Here is an 18,238-nt window from a genome sequence, read left to right on the forward strand (position 1 = left end):
TTCAGAGAAACTGGCCATTCCTAGCCTTCATTTCCTCTGAGAAACTGGCCACCTCTCCTTCTCAAGCAGATCATGTCTTGGTAGTGTTTACTTTCATTCATGGTGGACAGGGGGAACTTGCGGGAAAAGTCGCCCCCACAATAGGTATGATAGTTTCGCCTTCTGTATGCATAGTATGGCTCAATAAAAAGTAAAAAGAATAAATGTGAAGCACAAAAATGTATTATTTCAAAGATCATGGAAAAATATTTTAACAGTTTGAATTACCTTCTCTTGCAGTAGGCCAGAATTTAGAAGTCAGCAGTTTAGAGAAAAAATTAAGAGAAAAACAGTAAGAAAAATAGGAGACCTTGAGTTTATGGAATAGATATAAATAGACATATTCTATGGCAAATGTTATCTTCTCAACAATGCATCAATCAAAACTGCATTAATTGCATTCAATTGATCTTAAGTCAGTAATGATTTCTAGCAATACAAATTTTCACACACTAATGTGTATTTAATGGTAACTAAATGAGGACTTCAAAGGACCTTGAGGAATGATTTTCCAAATACATCTATGTTATTAGATGTAAACTTTGAAAGTTTTCATTTTGTGAGCAAAGCAACTTCAGCTGCAACTTCTACTAAAAATAAGTCATTTAGTTTTGATGAAATATAGCTTGATTACTTCCTTATCCCACAATGAAGTTTCAAAATAAGTACAATTCATGTAAATTATCTACAATTTTTTTAAATAAAAAAAATCTACTGATGATCTTAATACAATGGTTAAGAAAATAAATTAAACAAACACATATATGAAAAACGATGCTTTTTAGTTCCACAACCAAATGCCCTGTTTCTACCAGCCAGTTCTTTTCTTCTCTAGGTGATCACACAAAAATGGAACATGTTTAGTTTTGCTACTGAATATAATGTTAGCTGTGTACTTTTCATAATGCCTCTTCTCATGTTGAAGTTCCCTTTTTTCTACGGTCTTTTTTGGGGGGCTAGTGTTTTTCCCTCTGTTTTATTTATGTGGTGCATTACATTGATGTTCTTATGTTGCCCACCCTTGCATTCATAATTTAGCATTCACTTAGTTGTTCAAAGTAAGTCTTTAACTTATCCAGAGTTCTGAAGAATTTGGTTGACAGTTCGCTGTTGTGTTTTGAGGTTTTTATGGGCTATCAGAGCTTGAAGCCGGCCCACTCCACCACCCTGCTGATTTATTTTTGCTCTATCACATTTGGGTCATAATTATTCAAATTATCTCTGTACCCAGTCTCTTATTTTACACTTTATGATGCACTATTCAAGGTAGTAAATCAAAATCATTTTTAGCCATTTCTTCCCAGTGATTATTTTAAATATTTAAATTTAATAATTGTGAATCTGAGTAAAGCATTTTACTTCTTTTAGATTCCTCATTTATAAAAGGTACATACTTATAACATAGAATCTACTCATAAAATAAGGATTAAATAATTTGAGATAACACAGATAAAGTATTTCACTTAATATATTTAGCTGACAGCAGTCTTAACAATAATATCTGTCACATACAGACACTCGGTGTCTTAGTTCAGTGATTTTTCACTATTTTTGAACACATTTTAAATGTAACAGACCTAAGAACCAACCAGACTTAATGAAAAGATATGAGCATGACAAAAGCATAATTCTACAAGAAATCAATTTACTGTAGTGATGATAACACAATGGGGTTCTGATACTATGTAAAATATATGAATATTCTAATAATGCTACCAGAACCACTTGGTTAGGTATCCTCCCCAAATATAGGTTTTTCTTCTCTCCCAAAAGAATTACTAATACCTTGAATGTGGGGGTACCTTTCCCATTTCTCCCATACCAAGAATGGAAATCAGGCTAGGCATATTGCTGAAGTATACGTACTCACGCCTGGCAGTCCCAGTATTTGACACCGTAGCCTTGTAGGAGGTGGGTATGAACTATGTTTACCAGGATCACATTACTTTTAAAAAATAAAAGTGCAGCAATATCTCATGAAAATTAAAAAATCTATGATAATTTGAAATAGGAACATATAATCTTGCCTTAAAGTAAGTTGGAATAATAGATGGAAACTTACGGATTTTAAACTGATAGAAGGACAGATACTACACTTGATCTTAGACAAAAGGCTGAGAAGCAATGAAACCTATAGATTTTAATAGTATCTATTAAATAAAGTTTACCAGCTAAGACTATTGGTACTTAAAAAAAATAAAAATACTAGCTTTTTTTTCTATAAAGTGAAGAACAGCAACTGGTAGAGCAAGCAAAAATTCAGTCTAATATTCAGTGTCTGGAAAAAAATGTATGCTCAAGTTCTCATTCTCTGCTTTACTCAAAATAATTAATTTGTGGAAGAAAGAAAAACAATCATGAAAGAATTCAGAAACTTTTATAAAGGAGATTATTTACAAAGAGGAGATTTAAGAACAATATAAAATTGGATTTGGGGTTCAGTTTCTAATATTACTAAGAAAAGTAAAATTACCATGAAGCAATACTAAGTAACTATAGCGACCTTGCAAGGTAATATAAGAGGGCTCATCTTTATGCAATACAGTTTTATAAAATCTATCATACTGGATGTGACAGTATGTGCTATTTTTTATGGTCTGCTGTGACATCCTAATACATAGACATTATTAACTATAACCAATGGCTCATTTATTGTCAGTCAAGAAAGTTATACCTTAAATATACATTTAGAATTTAAATGAAGTGCTTAAACAGATAAGCTTCCTCACCATAAATTACAAAAAAATGATGCCAACAAGTGATGCCAACTTTGCAAATATTCTTATTTTGAGAATAACCGAAACATCAGTACCTATTTATATGTTTATTTGCAACAACTACATATGATAGAATAAGGAAAACTAATCAAAGTGCTATAATAATCCCATAGTGAAAACTTCCACAATAAAATCCCTTTTGATCCCAAAGCACACAAAGCTTGGACACGACTGAGTGGTAATATAAAAATGAAGTTGTCCAAAGAGACTTGAAGAACATACCATTTGAAACCAGCCATGAGCATCCTGAATAATTCCCACGAAGGACTCAACTTGAAAGAAAATAGTTATTTTTACACTTAAATGTTTAATGATGATGTTGGAAAATAATCTATGTGAAGAACTCTTGGGAAAATTTATATTTATCTTTTTGCCCAGAACGTGTATGTAAAACGTACATTGTAAATGTTTCTGTCTATTGCTGAAACATATATGAAATATTAATTATATATGTTGTATATATATGTACACACACACACACACATTCTCCTTTGCCTACACAATTTAGTTCAGTCCAAAACAACTAAAGCTATAAGGGAAATTTAGATAATTATCTCTTCTCAAATAACTCTCTATAGGGAAAACTAAAACACAAAATAAAATATCTAAGATAATTCAACTGATGACCAAGTATAAAAAACTCTGCAATTTGGTTTTGAATAAGTTTCTAATACTGGTTTTAACTAATACAGAGATTTGTATCTGATAATTTTATAGACTACTAAAATCATTTGAGTGCTTCCTTCTAAATATTCTAATGGGGAGTATAACAAACATACATTGGTGACTTAATGTGAAACCACATTCAAATGTTTTTACCCCAAAACGTTTATGAATGGCTGGACAACTTATACTAAAAATACAGTTGAAAGCATAGAGAAATGAGAAAAATAAAAAAGAGGGGGGTGATAGGAAAATAAAGGTAGAAATTTACTAAAAATTCTTGGACATACTAAGTTTGTCTCGTGGGTTCTTTCGGAAATCTATAAGATAATGGTTTGAAAAAAGCTCTGGAAAATTCTGATGCACAAATGTTATATTATTTTTCCGCACAATACCCTAGTTCTTATTTAAGTAAATTCTGCTAATTTTGAAAAGAAAAACTTTTATTTTGGCACGCAATTTTAAAGGGAATAAATTAGACAAAAATCTTGTAAGATTTGAGATATAGACAACTAAAAACAAAAGAGAATTATGAATATTTGAAGGCCCAGGGGAAGTTATTTGCTGCCAGGAAGCAGATTAGTAACGTTCAGGTTCTGTGGACAATTACCTGGGTTGGGTAGGAACATTTGTGTGAAACAGACAATATGTCCATCTAAGAAACAGTACATCCACTGAATAGTCACAAAACCTTTGCTCATATTCTGCCTGGCAAGTTTTAAATGGCTTGTGAGGAACCAGTTTTATTTCATTCATACTTTGGGGTGGGGGGTATCTAGTAACAGCTACATTGTTATTTGGAGAACCTGAGTTTAAAATATCCAGAGAAATACCATATGGTTAATAGCTCCATCATCAATTCACTAATATATGTTCCTGTAATAGGTACATACATGATTGTCCTCATGTATTTGTGTGTCTTTTCTCAAGAAAAATAATTAGCTGAACTCCAAAGAGTTTTCAGAATATGCTAAAACTGTGATGAGGGCTATCATAGCAAATAGGGGTTTAAATGGGAACTTGTAATTTCATCACCACAGTTACTGGTAGTAATCACTTATCAGAATATATTTTTCTTGAAAAATTAATGAAATTACCTAAGAATAAATGCTACTAACCTCATTTTATTCAAGTCTATATTTTCAGCATAAAAAATTTTTTTATCAACTCCAATTTTGCTAGATTGTTCTCCATTACTAAATAAGAGCCTGGTATCAGAAAAAAAATTCTGGCATCTCCCCTGTAACTTATCAAGGAGAGTACTGCAGTCTACTCTTGTTTTCTTGGATTTTCAGAGTCTATATAAAAAATTAAGCACTTAAACCTTTTAAATGGAAATATCAGATTCATATATATAATAAGCTATTTAATACTATTTTATTGAGAAAGCTAATAGAATTTGTAAATACTAAGAATAATAAAAAGAGCTTTGAAGCATTCCCATGCCCTCAAAAATGAATAACTTTTAGTAAAATTTCCAGAGTATGGCAAAAATTTGAAATACAAAAGCTTTGGGGCAAAGCGTAGTCTAGTTTCGTTCTTTTGCATGTGCCTTTCAATTTTCCTAGCACCATCTATTGAAGAGGCTTTCTTTTCTCATAGAACTGTACATCTGAAACCTATATAATTTATTTACCCCTATAACTCAATAAATTTAATAGCCACTATCACTCAATACATTGAAAATTTTTAAAGAAAGCTTTGCAAAAATGCCTCAAACAGTTTTGATGGCTTGACTTTATTTAGCCTTTTAATACCTATGAGATAAACTGATCAAAAATTTTCAGGGGTATGATGTTGAACTTCCATTTGGCATATATTTTTTCATAACATTCAATAAATGCCAGATATTTAATTTTGCCATTGTGTTTCACCAATTTAATTCATGTTCATGGTGAGGGGGAAGAGTACACTTCTTCACTATTATGAAGGTGTTTACTTTGCTTACTTAGACTCTAGTTCTTGCCAAGACTCTCACACTATATTGTAATATCGTTAACTCTTAATCTTTCCTTTGGGGAAAACAAAATGAAGCAAGGGCATCCCTTTAAAAAATGTAGAAAAAGACCCAGTAATATATAAGCAATGTTTTTAAAATTTTCCAATAAGCCATTAAATATGCTTTTGGTCAAGATCCTTACATTAAAAAATAATGCCTTCAAGGAGCTTCCAGCCATGGTGCTGATGTAGGTAGATATGTTTTGCTTCCTCTCACAAACAAAAGAAGGACAATGACCAATCTAAAAACGAAAAGCAATCAAAACTGCCAGAAAATTGAACTGTATGGGGGTCTGACATGTTAAAGAGGAAACATTCATCCAGACTGGTAGGAGAGGCAGAGAAGGGCAGCTGGGGTACCGAGGACACCTGGCAAGGTTGTGGCTGATGAACAGGGCAGGTGAAGCAACGACTTATGGACCAGGCAGTCTCACATCTGCATGAAGATAAACCTGGAGGAACAACTAGGGAGCAGGACAGACCACAAAGCCCAGGGTTCCAGCATGGAAAACTAAAGTCTCAAAACCTCTAGCTATAAAAACCTGTAGGGTTGTGGTGGTGGGAGAAACTCTGTCTCACAGGAAAGTCTGTTGGAGGGACCCACAGTGTCCTAGAATGTACACAAACCCACTTGCCTGGGGAACGAACACCAAAAGGACACACTTGTGGGAAGTGAGGGAAGTGACTAAAAGCCACCATTTTTCCCTCTCTGACCCCTCCCCCACATACAGTGCCACAACACAGTGACCTGGGTTGCCCTTCCCTGGGAATAGCAAAGGTCAACCCCATACAACATAACAGGTGTGCCAAGACAAAGAAATATCACCCAAATGAAAGAAGAGATCAAAACTTTAAAAAAAAGAACTAAGCAACAAAGAGATAGCCAACTTATCACATGCAGAGTTCAAAACTCTGGTAATCAGGATGCTCACAGAAATGATCAACTTCATATGCAAAATGAAGAAATGAAGGCTATACAAAGTGAAATAAAGCAAAATGTACAGGGAACCAAAAGTGAAGGGGAGGAAACCAGGGTTCAAATCAATTATTTAGAACAGAAGAAATACCATTCTGTTCTAAACAGACAAATGTTCTAACCTGAACAGAATGAAGAAACAAGAATTTTAAAAAATGAGAAGAGGCTTAGGAACCTCTGGGACAGCTTTAAACATTTCAAATTCCAAATCATAGGGGTCCCAGAAGTAGAAGAGAAAGAGCGAGAAATTGAAAACTTATTTGAACAAATACTGAAGGAAAATTCCCCCAAACTGGTGAAGGAAATAGACATGCAAGGCCATGAAGCTCAGAGAGTCCCAAAGAAGTTGGACCCAAGGAGGAACACACCAAGACACATCATTATTAAATTTCCCAAGATTAAAGATAAGGAGAGAATATTAGAAGCAGCAAGAGATAAGGGGACAGTCACCTACAAAGGAGTGCCCATCAGACTGTCAGCTGATTGCTCAAAAGAGACCTTACAGGCAAGAAGGGGCTGGAAAGAAGTATTCCAAGTCATGAAAGGCAAGGACCTATATACAAGATTGCTCTATCCAGCAAAGCTATCATTTAGAATGGAAGGGCAGATAAAGTGCTTCCCAGATAAGGTCAAGTTAAAGGAGTCCATCATCACTAATCTCTTACTACATGAAATGTTAAAGAAGATCTACACTTACAAGATCTACACTTAAAAGAAGATCTAGACTACACTTACCTAAGAAAAAGAAGATCAAAACTATGAATAGTAAAGTGCCAACAAACTCACAACTAGCAACAACTGAACCTGAAAAACAAAAACAAACTAAGCAAACAACTAGATCAAGAACAAAACGACAGAAATGGAGATCACATGGAGGGTTATCAGCAAGAAGTGGGAGGGAGAGAAGGAAGGAAAAGGTACAGGGAATAAGAAGCAGTATTGGTAGGCACAAAATAGACAGGGGGAGGTTAAGAACAGTATAGGAAATGCAAAGCCAAAGAACTTATATGTATGGACAAGAACTAGGGCAGAGGGGGTTGATGGAGAGAGAGGTTGGAGGGTGAAGTGGGGTAAATGGGAGAAAAATGGGACAACTGTAATAGCATAATTAATAAAATATGCTTAAAAAGAAATAATGCTATGTATCTTCTTAATCCCTCAAAACAAGAATGGTAGCAGAAGTGGCTGGGAGGAAAGAGATAACCCTCTTAAAATTTGTCAGAATGCAGGGAGTGTGATGCTTCCAACTTCTTTTTCTCAAGATTTCTTTGGCTAATCAGCCTCTTCTGTGGTTCTATATGCATTTTTGGATTATTTGTTCTAGTTTTGAGAAAAATGCCGCTGGTATTTTGATAAGAATTGCATCAAACGTGTAGATTGCTTTGGGCAGCATAGACATTTCAATGATATTAATTCTTCCAATCCATGAGAATGGTATACCCTTCCATTTATTTGTGTCTACTTCAATTTCTTTCATAAATGTCCTATAGTTCACAGAATTCAGGTTTTTTGCCTCCTTGTTTAAATTTATTCCTAGCTATTTTACTCTTTTAGATACAGTTATAATTGAGGTTGTTTTTTTTAATTTCTTTTTCTCTATTTCATTAATTGTGTATAAAATGTAACAGAGATGAATATTAATTTTGTAGTTTTCTGGTGGAATATTTATGGTTTTCTGAATGTAATATCATACCATCTGCCAATAGTGACAGCTTTATTTCTTCCCTTCCAATTTAGATACCTTTTCTTTTTCTTGACTGATAGCTGTGGCTCAGATTCTATAATAATCAAAACAGTTTGGTACTGGAACAAAAATAGATGGATACATCAATAGAACAGAATAGAGAGCCCCCCCAAATAAACCCACACTTAGATGGCCAATTAATCTGTAGTAAAGGAGGCAAAAAAGGTGAAAATACAATCTCTTCAATAAATAGCATTTGGAAAACTGGACAGATACATATAAACAATAAAACTAGAACCCTTTCTTACAACATATACAAAAAATAAACTCAAAATAGGTGAACAATTTGAATATAAGATCTGAAACCATAAAATTCCCAGAAGGAGACATAGGCAGTAAACTCTTGAACACTGGCCTTGTTATATTTTCAGATATGTCTCCTAAGGCAAAGACAACAAAAGCAAAAATAAAAACAAATGGTACTACATCAAACTAAAAAACTTTTGTACAACAAAGGAAACAACTGACAAGGCAAAAAGGCAATGTCCTGAATGGAAGAATATATTTCTAAATAATATACCTAATAGAGGGCTAATATCCAAACTATATGAGGAACTCATACAACTCAGTATCAAAAAGACAATCCAATTTAAAAAGGTGCAGAAGAGCTGAATAAGCAATTCTTCAAAGAAAAGAGACAGATGGCCAACAGGCATATAAAAAGATGCTCAACACCACTACGCACCAGGGGAATGGGAATCAAAACCACAATAAAGTATCATCTCAAACTTCTCAGAAGAGCTATTATCAAAAGATGACCAATTCCAAGTGTCGACAAGGATGTGAAGTAAAGGGACCCCTTGTGCATTGTGGATGGAACTGTAAAGTAGTACAGTAACTGTGGAATACAGTATGGGGATATCTCAAAAAATAAAAAATAAAAACAGAACTAGCATAGGACCCAGAAATGGCACTTCTTGGCATTTATTGGAAAAAATAGTAATTTGAAAAGACATATGCACCATTATGTTCATTCAAGCATTATTTACAATAGCCAGGCTATGGAAGCAACCTAGCTGCCCATTGATAGATGAATGGATAAAGAATACATGGTACATATACACAATGGAATAGTATTCAGCCATAAAAATAATGAAATCTTACCATTTGTGACAAGGACGGACCTAGAGAGCATTATGTTAAGCAAAATAAATTGAACAAAAAAGCCCCAAATACTGTATGATTTCATCTATACTATTAACCCAACATATTTTTAAAAACTTTAACAATTGTAAAACAAACAATGGGGGGAACTGACAAGACACAAAGCATACAGATTGTAAGGAAAGGAAGCCATATGGTTAGGTCAAAGGCAGCTGAATTTTAGTTTTATTCTGATTTAATTTTGTCAGAGATCACATTCGGTATTCAGTACTGGGAGAACAGAATTTGCCAGGGGTTTGATGGCATTGTGAATGGTTTAAACAAGAGGTGAGGCTCATGTGGGAGGGACAGAATAGAAAAAAAAGAGAAGTAAAAAGGAGGGCTGTAAAATTAACCAAGTGATAGGGAGAGTTAAAAGAGACTAAACATTTTTTCCTTCTTTCCTTTCTCCCCTCATTGCTTCCTTTCTTCCTTCTCTACCAGCTATTCTTCCCCTTCCTTCTTTCTCTCTTTTTGCAGAAAGTCTTTAAGCATAATAACTGGAATCTATATTAACTTCAGGAAAAAGTCTAATGTTCCTTACATTTATACTTAATTTTGCTTTGACAATAGCAGATTCCTACTTGTGCTAACAATGTTGTTTCAATCATCACAAAACATCAGAACAATGATACAGATACTCTATTTTAATTCTGTGGCTTAAGTCTTGTTGAATTTTTATAGCATAATTAGCACAAATCATTACTTATGTACCATCTCCGATTAAGAAATAGTTTCTCTTTACCTGCCAGGTTTGATAATTACCTTTTGTAAGAATTTGCTTCCTGTTTTATCTTTTTATAGTTGTCACAACATGAAAAAGCACCCTTGTTGTTTGGAAATACCAGATTATAATATATCTAATTGGTATTCTACTTTACAAACCAGATTACTATAGCCTAAAAGTAAAGTCTAATCTTAGCACAGCACCTAAGATTTTCATTATACTCAGTCGCAACTTGATCATTTTTCACTCTTTCCGTGAAAAGGATCACTCTGGCTATGTGGAAACTGATAAAGAATTTTAATGTCATGAACCACAAGACTCCTGCACTACTCTTTAATGTATTTCGAATTCCAGAAAGATTTCAAGTGAATTTGTATGAGATGTGCCCTCTTTCACGAAGTTTTCTGGACTGGCCCCCAGGCTGCAAGTGTCCTCTGAGCTCTTCTGAACACCCAAGTGCTGTGTTCCTGCGGATTCTTACATTCACTTGCATGTGATTATGTTTTATTATTTAAAGATAGTACTATTTTCTCCTTTCTCCATGCTACCTATCACCAACTCTTACTACATAGTAAATGCTCAATACACATTCCTTAGGTTCAGGCAAATTAAAATGACCTTCCATCACAATGAATGAAAAACAATTCTGGTAAGTGGCTTCCTTCCCAATTTAAATTTAACTTTTGAACCTCAGATTCAAAATAATGAAATACTGTAATGCAACTTGTACATTTTTTCAAATATAAAGAATTTTTCACTTAAATGTAGAATAAGACAGGTTGCATCATTGATTTAAGTTCTAACATTACATCATAAGCAATTTTGGAAAATATAAATACTATAAATTTTTATAAGTATTTATAAATTTAAAAAATTCATACATATAACAACTGAATATACTATATAATATGCATTTAGGAAAACATGGCGTTTAGGATATCATCAAGTTAGTCCTTATTAAACATGTAAGTCTTTTCTATCAGCTCTTTTCCAATAATTAATAAAAATGCATTTTTCTAAACATATTATCTTTCAAATATATCCAACTAATCAACATTAAAATCTTTATAATGCTATGTGCTAATAACATGTTAGTATTCATGTGCTCATATTAAGTCTTTAAGATTTTACATTAACATAGAGATTGTTTATATTTAACTCAAACACAAGTGTATGTACTGGGCAGAGTTCTGAACTACTAAATATAAAACTTCCTCATCTTACAGGTCATCTAATTTTAAAGAGTGCTTTTGTTTAGAGAGGTGTATAGGCCAGCAATATCATACTACCATACATTGAATCCATTACAAATATGGTGAAATGAGTGAATCTCTGACCTTAAAAACAATTGTATCACCACACTCCACAGAACCTGGAAAGGACATTATCTTTGCCCTTTAGGAACCAAGCATTGAATAAATGTATCAGAACTTCTGGTTCTTCCTAAAATAACAACTATGGAGAAAATATACTTTTTCAATTTACATTTAATATTAAACCAAAAAACATGAACAGAATCATGCACTGAGAATTTCATTTTTTTAATTTTATTTTAATTGTTGTTCAAGTACCGTTTTCATTTTAGTATCACCTTACCAGCTCCTAATGGCTACATTCTGAAATCAGATGTCTAAACACCACTGCAGTAGTGAACAGCACAATATTTGATTTCTGTTCCATTGTTATGTACAAAATACAAACTACTAATAATTAGATTTCTCATCATTATAATTATGGTTCTTAAATTACATTTCAATATAAGGAATATAAGAACAGATTTATAAAGCTTCAATGAAACATTGCAAAATTTACATTTATAATCCCAGTTTAGAAAAAACATAGCATATATTTATTTATATATGTTAATATTTTACTCATTAGAGCCTTAGATTTCTTGTTCTGGAAAAAAAAAGATGTTCTATTGCTTCCTTGAGGTCAAAATTCCCAGCCAGGGAGACAGTCTATCAGTAGGTATTGATTTTTTAAGGTAAAATATTAGTGATTTATTGAAAGATCTGTACTTCCAGCTTTCAATAGTAAATGAAGAAGGAGGCCAAGTGAACCCCGATGTGATGATGTGGAGAAGAGAGTATCCCCTACATTGCTGCTTCTGAAGCAAAATAAATAGAAAAGTGGCACGTTGAAATCAATACCAATTTCAGCCTTATTGATGGGATGCTACCTGATTACCAGACTGACCAGAAAGGACAAGACAGTAAGTCAGTGGCAAAGCCCCTGTCTGCCTGCCCCTTCCCCACTTCCTAGTGGAAATAAATGGAACAGTCTGTGCTTATTCCTGAATATTAAAAAAATGATTATGCAATCTGACAGAAGACTGTGAGATTCCCATTGACCTAACTGAGAATTGTTCGAAAGACTCCCAAATACTTAAAAGAAGAGAAGATTTTTATATAAATTGACTGGTTATTATTTGCAGCAATGATTGGTTAACACAGACTGCTGCTTTCATGAAATTACATGCCAAGGTTTAAGAAACATTCTTTCTCTCTAATATGTGCTGTTAAATTGAATATTCTGGGGGGAGAAAAAGTCCACTTTTCCATATGATGGTACAGCTTCTCCTGAACTGGGAATGTAGCCTAAGCCCACATCTGGGTAAACTCTTGCTCTCTTGAGGGTGGTGGTAGGCAGAGACCACTCAACATGTTTATGTGTTTCCTCATGCATTCACCATCCATCCAGTCATTCATCCCATGAATATTTTTTGAGTGCCAATTGTAAAGGACATACTCTATTATCGGGGCTGGGGATACAAGAGCATACAATAGAGAAAAAAATCTCTGCCATTATAGAGCATGCCATTTTGTTAAGTTGAACAAAGGAATCACTATTTTATATAATACTCCATGGGAATAACTATTTTTTAAAAGCAGAAAAGAAGATAGCGATAAGGGTGCTGTTTCCAATTGGATGGAGAAGGGGCAGTTGGACCGGGATTACAATGAAGCATGGATGCTTGTATTGCCAGCATCTGAATGCAGGAAGGGCGGCGGGTGAAGAACCCTGACACAGAAGAGGACATCGGTCAAGCACATTTCAGTAGGTAAAGCCTTGAAAATGGAAATATGATATCAATAAAAATTGTAAAAAGAATAATTACTGATAGAAGTTGTATCGTTTCTTATAACTAGCTGTTCTTATTCAGCTATTGGGAATCAAGAGATCCACGCATCTCTCCTAAGGATGGATAAATCTCAGGTTCTTTGCTTTAGGTATCACAATTTATCAATCCTTCACAATTTAGAACGTGTATCCCCATGCAAAAAATAATATTCATGGATGTGGAATTAATTTGGTGCCTTTGCAAAGGCAACAGTGCTTATAGTGATCAAAAGCAAGAGCCACCTAATCAGTCTGACCTTCACATACAGATTCACTGGACAGGTGAATGGTTTGACCTTGACACGGACTTCTTAACCATTGAGAAGAATCTACAAACTTAAAAAAATCTTACTGACTCTAGATCGAATGATATACATTACAAATTACATGGTCATTCTGTATTTAAACACACTGGACATTTTGTACACAGACATATTTACTCATAAATATACATGTATAAAAACTTATTACATGTTGGAACACATGATGGTGTGTCAGCTGCCATATGTCACTCAGTGTTCCTTTCAATAACATACTATTCAGCTGCGAGGAGTAGAATTATGTGACAACTGATAACAATGAGCACTTTCAGGATCTGCTGAGGCCATGCTTTCCTGGACAGCCAACAGCTAACATTGGGAAGGTGGCAGGGAGAGTATGGGGACCTGGACATTGCTACCCAACCTGGAAGTCCTCTAATGAGCAATCTTTGCTCCAGAGCAATCCACAGAGGTAGCTGAGAGACCACTGGATCTGTATCATGGTTAGAGGTTTATCCCATGCCCCACCCACCTCTCATTCTGCTTCCTTCCCCCTCTCTTTCAACAGTTGTTCCCTCTCAACAGATTATTGTATCCCTGACTATATCTGAGCCTCTGTTCCCTGAAGGACCCAGGTGACCCACATGTGTTTATAGATGTACCTGTCAATTTAAAGTAGATTGGTGCTTTGTTGAAACTCTTGCCATTTACTGATAATTTGACTAAAGCCAAAAAAGACACAAACGTTTAATAGTTAAATCTATTCAACTTAGCATTCTGAATACTTCTAAGGGCTTTCCCACAATAAAACATTTGACATTTGCATAGAATTCTTTATGAGAACTATACTATAAAAGGCAGCTTCACTAGAACATTTTTAAGTAGGGTCGGATATAGAATTTGGTTTGGTTGCCTCATTTAAACTGTTTAATAATTAAAAGACCAAAAGATGCTTCTTAGAAGCTGTTCTCACATCTAAAATGCCTCATGTTGTATAAATAAAATGTTAGTGTAAAACAAATCTTTACTATGTGATTCTAATTTTTATTGAATTGATAGCATCATCTTTGATTGTTTTAGGAAAATATGGTAATTACAATGACATAAATATAAATCGGAGTATGCATTAAAAAATACGGAGTGTTTTTGGTAAACAAAAGGTCTTCATTAATAACTATTTCCTTGGTGCTAAATGCATCTTTCAGCATTTTCCAGCCCTTCATTTACTAAAGTCTTGACTTATTCTCAGAGTTTTGACAAATGAAACTGGTGAAACTGTCAGTAACTGTTCATTATTTTCAGCAAAGAGAATTGAAGCCAATCAGAAGAAAGTTGAAGATTTGACCCTGATTATTCATGTAGAACTTCCTTTCAACATGCCTTCCATGGAAGCAGAAACATTTAATAAATATTTTATGTGTGTATACAAACAGTTGGAATAAAACAGATAGTACTTCACTGTGTACATTTATTTCACATTGTTTAAGGCCACTGAACATGAAAAATATTTACCACCAACACCTATGAAGATCAAGGTAAAAATTACTGCTAATAAAATGGTGGGTTCCCTATGTGGTTATACAACATATAGAAATTACCTCAGCAAGATAAATACACTTACCAAGATATATTTTATATCACTCAATCTATTAGAAAAATATATCATTTGAGAGAAGCTATTTTACATTTTCAATTAATTGAAACAAAAATTTGGCAAGAGACATTTAGTTTTAAAACATAAATTATGTCAATATAGTTCCAAATAGCAACCTAATAATTTTCTGACTAGGAGACAAAAGTGTCCTCGCCTTCCCCCAAGATTATATTCTTCCTGAAAATATAAAATGATACTGATATTATTCCTCCATGTTACTACTCCCCATCCCCCTCATACCAAATGTAGTCACCACTGCTTTTGCAACAAGTAACATGAAATAGTAGTAAATAAAATATTTTCACTTTGAATAGGGTTCCCACCACAAAGGACTCACCACAAGAGTAAATAAGAAATGATTCAATCATTTTCCCCTTCACCAAGTTTAATGGAAGCTTCTGTATGACCCAGACCATTTAAGAGTAGTTTATGATGCTGAAATAAATCACACATTTGTGCTAAAATGACCACAAACAATGAGCCATTTTGTGGATGTTAACTAAAGGACTGAATAAAAAGGTAAACCAAAAGGGCAGAGATGATAACATTTTCTCATTAATCTTTGCTGTAATTAATTGGCAAATGCTTCCACAATATTGGATGGCTTTTCCCTTCAAGGAAAATGGCACCAAGCCATCATATCCCTGTAGGTGACTTGCTTCACCACTTCTCTATTTTCTCTTCCCTAAAATAAGTTTTACTAGAGGCAGTCTAGTTAACTGTGTATCAGGGTCAGACTCGACTCTAAAAGGAATGAGTCAGGGTAGCTTAAGACAAATAACTGATTTATCAAGAAGTTTCATCTAAAGGACTCCCAAATTCAAAACCCTTGTGAAACATCATTGGTCTGCAACACTCCAAAGCTCCCAAAGTTGAGATTTTTAGAGCCTAGTTATCTTCTAGGCTCCTCTCAACTCTAAGACACAATCTAGGAAATCACTGATATTGTGGTCTAATAAAATATGAGACACAAGATCATAGAGGAGATTAAAACAGTAAACTATTTCATATCCTATACAGAGACCTGTTATAAAGCTGGATATTAATGTCCCTAAGTCACCCAAATGTTGTTTAATGCCATTTCTTCTGAGAAGAAAAATTAGTTGATAGGGTAAGAAGACCAAAATTATTCCTACTCATATCCTAAACATATTTAATGGGAACCTACTATATGCAAGACACCTGTTATTGACTAAATTATTTTGGCCCCTTCAAATTTATATGTTGAAATGCTAACCCCCAAGATAATATTAGGAAGTGGGGATTTGGGGAGGCAATTAAGTTATGAGGATGCAACTCACATAAAAGATATTAGCAGCCTTATCATAGACAAAATAATTTGTTTTCTCTGTGTGTATGAGAATAAATGGAGAAGATGGCCATCTGCAGACCAAGGAGAGAACACTCCCCACACACCAAATCTGTCAGAACCTTGATCTTGGACTTACTCATCTGCAGAACTGTGAGAAATGTGTTTGTTGATTAAGTCAGCCAGTCTATAATAATTGTTTTAGTTGTGCCAACTAAGAAAACACTATTCCAGACATTTGGGATGAATCAAGTAACAACACTAACAAAGATAACTTCTCTTGAGGGGATTGTATTCTGCGGACACAGTCAGACAACAATCATTACACCAGTAAAATGAGTCATTCGTTCATGTATTAGAAAATAATATGCACTATGGACAAAAAAGAGGAAAGCATGTAAGGGTAGAAAGAATTGGGAGAGCAGAAGGCAAGAGGTGGAAGGTTGTGGTATTTAATAGAACGGTTCAGGATACACAACAGTGAGGTAAAATCTGAGCAGACTTCAAAGACCTGAGTGAGTCAAAGCAAGCCTAGCAGAAGGGGCACTATAGTCAAGGGCCTTTGATGGAGGAACAGCAAGTTCAGTGTGACACAGAGCATGAGTGGGAGGTCTGAGAGGTCACATGGAAACAAATAACATCGTGCCATGTACCTACCGTATGAACTTTCATTTCAGGTTTAAAGTAAATGGAGAGAAATTGCAGTGTTTTGATGAGAGAAATAACATAAAACATATCTTCTTTTTTAAAATAAAATAGAGTAAATGATTAAGAGCAACAGCTTTGTTGTCAAGTAGTTCTCCTGCTTATCAGCTTGTGTAATAGGAACAGGAATGAATTAGACAGAGAGGCACGGATGATGTTTTGGAAGTAATGAAAATGCTCTGTATCTTGATGATGGTGTGGTTTTGCAAGTGTGCCCAACTGTCAAAACTCATCTAACTGTACTTTTGAAATGTGTGTTTCTTGTTATCAATTGCTCCTTCATAAAACTGATGCCAGCAAAAACAGAAACAATGGTAGTAACAATCGATTACAATGGATTGAACCATGAGGCAAGAGTACACCTTTTTACCAGGTTTTACTAGAAAATTATTGGACAAGTTTAGTTCAGATTTGAAAGGTCACACAATTTCCCAATATTACTTGACTTGTTCTAGGTCTAGTAATTTACTAAGCTTGAAGATAAAGTTCTTTTTATCTTCAAGTTAAGATAAAGTTGACTAGTTTGGGTGTCATCCAGTCAATGTTTCAGGAACTTTATGTCATTCTGTGTCTCTTTGAAGGATCTTTTCACTTTATTTTTTTAAAGATTTTATTTATTTATCTTTAGAGGGGAAAGAAAGGAGAGAGGGAGAGAAATATCAATGTATGGTTGCCTCTCGTGCATCCCTTGTTGAGGAACTAGCCTGCAGCCCAGGCATGTGCCCTGACTGGGAATTGAACCATGATCCTTTGGTTCACAGGCCTGCGCTCAATCCACTGAGCTATACCATCCAGGGTGCATCTTTTCACTTTAAACTTCTTTTCTTTTCTTTCTTTATGCCAGTTCATTTCCCCTTAGAGCTGGTCCCTACGTAGATTTACAGCATTTTCTGTTGCTTTAAAGGCAACTCACAAAGATTTTGGTTAGAGTTTCACTTTTTTAACACAAGCAATTTTACAGCTTTAATCTGGAACCCTTTTCAAATCATGCATTCTAATTCTAAGGCCAGACATTTCAAAAGATTTTTTTCAAGTGATCCTCTACTATAGTTGGTTTCCAGAATGATAATACATTTTATTAAATAGCAAATAAAGCAGATGTGCATGTTCCTAGGATGTG

The 18,238-nt window shown here is 34.4% G+C and overlaps 1 protein-coding gene and 1 pseudogene across 23 annotated transcripts in view; both read right to left on the reverse strand.

Moving 5' to 3' along the window:
• NRXN1 (neurexin 1) overlaps positions 1-18,238 on the reverse strand; it is a 1,091,189-nt gene that overhangs the window by 936,717 nt on the left and 136,234 nt on the right. The gene's annotated exons all lie outside the window — the stretch shown is intronic.
• Positions 2,055-2,165, reverse strand: LOC118989052 (uncharacterized; annotated as a pseudogene).

Source organism: Sturnira hondurensis, unplaced genomic scaffold (genome assembly GCF_014824575.4).
Source record: "Sturnira hondurensis isolate 20B ecotype Veracruz unplaced genomic scaffold, ASM1482457v3 Scaffold0006413, whole genome shotgun sequence".
Classification (NCBI taxonomy): domain Eukaryota; kingdom Metazoa; phylum Chordata; class Mammalia; order Chiroptera; family Phyllostomidae; genus Sturnira; species Sturnira hondurensis.